Raw genomic sequence first — 2932 nt, forward strand, 5'->3', positions numbered from 1 at the left:
GCAGTAACTATCACATTAAAGGCCCTGGGCATAAGGGTAGTCACGCACAATATAAGGCCCTGGGTACGAGTGTGGCGATTACGTTTTCCCCTCTTTAGTCTCAAGAAAAAACAGGTTTTCCCCTTTGTTTGTTGTACTCCCGTACCCAGTTAAGGTCAAGCTCAAGGCAAGTCGTCAATGGTAAATCCGCAACAATCCCAATCCAGGTTATCTGACAGAAATAATTTACTTGTTTTTTTCGTAGTCTAGGCATGATCGGGAATGTGCATTTTTCACAATGGTGCAAGAAAAATCTGTGAGCGTCCTTGCCGGCCCGTGTATGTGACCGGACAGAGACTTTTTTTTTTTACCTATGCATCAGTGACTAGGAAGTGAATGTACTAGAATCTATGATAATTTTCTTTGGGCTATGGTCTTGTCTGTACAGAAGATTCATTCAGACACAGCTTTTTTAAGATTAGATATTCTGGAAGCATCAGCAGACACAATGCTTAAAAATGATCAACACAAGGAATAAAAGCACCTTAATATGGCTGGATAGTGGTGTCTAGATCCGTGGCAAGAAAAGAAGTCCTCCTAGTAAACAGAATTAACGATGAACTGAAGGAACATTTCCCCTGTTCCTTTCTCCTTCCGTCTCCCTAATCTTGAAAAATTTATCCATGCTTTTCTTGCAAGAATATTGGAACCATCTTTGATCTCTTAAATAACACATGTAAACTTATAAATTGACATTTTTTTCGTTTCAGTACTTGGGCATTGTGACATCCTCGACTTTTGCTACATAATAATAAAAAAAACAAAACCAACCGGCCCAACTGGGCCAAATGGCCCAGCCGGCCTCCCCATCCCTCCAAACCCTAGCGCCCCCCCTGGCGAGGGAGCCCTGCCTCGCTCCCTCCCCCTCCCACCGAGCGCCGCCAGCCTTCCTCCTCGTGGGGGGCCCCACCCCCCACCGACAGCGCCCCACCCCTCTCTCTCCCATAACTCCCTCCCCTCTTGCAACTCCCTGCCCACGAGAGCCCACCCCCACGCCACGAGACCCCATCTCCCTCCCCCACGAGCCTTCCTCTCCTCCCGTCGCCCCCCTCTCAGATCCACCCCTCCCTGGCCGGCGCGCCTCCCCCCCCGCCGGCGAGCCGCTCCCCCACGGCCTCCTCCTCCCGCCGGCGAGTCCCCCCCCCACGGCCTCATCCTCCCGCCGGCGAGCCCCCCCCCCTCGGCCTCCACCCCGCCGGCAGGGGCCCCGGCCACCTCGGCCCTCCACCCCCGTCCTACAACCCCGCCCCCGTCGGCCTTCCTCCCGCTCGGTCCAGGAGGGACCGGGCAAGGAGACTTCTTCGCCTCGCCGGATCCGGCCGGCTTCCCCTCGCCGGCACGACCTCTCCGGTGACCGGCATCATCGTCACCGTCACCGCCTCGTCCGCCTCCACGCCGTCTCCTCCGCCCCTTCCCGCGAACTCCGGCTTCACCGGCCCCTCCCGTCAACGTCGGTGAGCTCCTCCTCGGGCTCCTCCCACCATGTCGTTCTCCTCGCCGCCCCGGTTCCGTTCCGACAAACGGGACCCCGATCCGTCGACGGTAGACTCCGGTAGGAAGGATTGAACATTTGGTTCTTCTATGTTGAGTTAGCACAGAGTTGTGTTCTGTGTTGTTTGTGGACAGAGAGGGAGATGAGAGTTTTGTGAGAAAATAAAAAAACAAATGTTGTATTCCGTATGTATGTATGTATGTATTTGATACCCGTATTTATGTATGTATTGCGTATATAGATATTGGAGGAATACGATATTTGCATGTTTATATCTATGGAAAAAATGAGTAAATAGCCTTAGGCCACTTACCGGTGGGGCCAATGCACCCGCTGTCTATGACAGGGATGCCCCACGTGATAGTTAAAATAAAAATAAAAATAATGTTTTTTTTAAATAAATAAATAAATAGGAATATTAGTTAAATTAATTAATTAGAATAATTAGAGTATGACACGTGGGTCCCCCACTAAATTAATCTGATTAATTAATAATTAATCTTAATAAAAAATTGTGTCTATGACGTTCGGGACCCGCTGGTCAGTTGACCAGTCAAATGTTGATGTCAGCATGACATCGCGATGATGTCATAATGGGATTTTATTAAAATAGCTAAATCTGTTTTTAATTCCTAAATAATTAATAAAACTCTGAAAATTAATATTAAATAATCCGTAAGTCAGATCAAAATATTTTTAACATGAAAGTTGATCAGCAAAACGAGACGAACCCGGATACACGGTCCATTCGTCTGTCACGCGTCCCTAGCATAGCAAACATGGAACTTTTCCTTCGTTTCCAGTATAACCGGTAGTAGCCCGAGACCCGGAAAATATCGTCAGATATTCTTCCGACCCGTCTATGGCGGATGTTGTTGCGTTAGCTCATGTCTAGCCTGCATCTTGCCATGTCATGCTTTGTGTTGCATCGGTGCTATTATTTATTGTTTCTTCCCCCTCTTCTTACCGGTAGACCCCGAGACTGACGCTGCTGCCGGGTACATCTACGACCCTGCCGATCAGTCCTTTGCCGCAGAGCAGCAAGGCAAGCAAACTCCCCTTGATCATTCCTATATCGCCTATGTCTTTCTTCCTACTGCTTGCATTAGTATTTTGCTACTGTTGTAGTTAGCTCCTATATCTGATGCATAACCTGTTTTTGATGAACTGCTACTTTCAGTCCTGTACCTTTAATCTGCTTAGTATAGGTGGAGCAGTCATCCCCTCTGACCCCGTAGTTCAGTTGCCCCGCTTGTTTTCAAATCTCGATCTCTGATCGACGAGCCAGACCCGACACAACACATGCACCCCCTTCGTTGTACGACGCTACAGAGATACTATCGGGTACCGAGGGTGACACCTCGCTAAGTACTCCTGATGATATCTCTGTAGTATAGCTAG

The sequence above is a fragment of the Hordeum vulgare genome, chromosome 1H (genome assembly GCF_904849725.1).
Source record: "Hordeum vulgare subsp. vulgare chromosome 1H, MorexV3_pseudomolecules_assembly, whole genome shotgun sequence".
NCBI classification, from domain to species: domain Eukaryota; kingdom Viridiplantae; phylum Streptophyta; class Magnoliopsida; order Poales; family Poaceae; genus Hordeum; species Hordeum vulgare.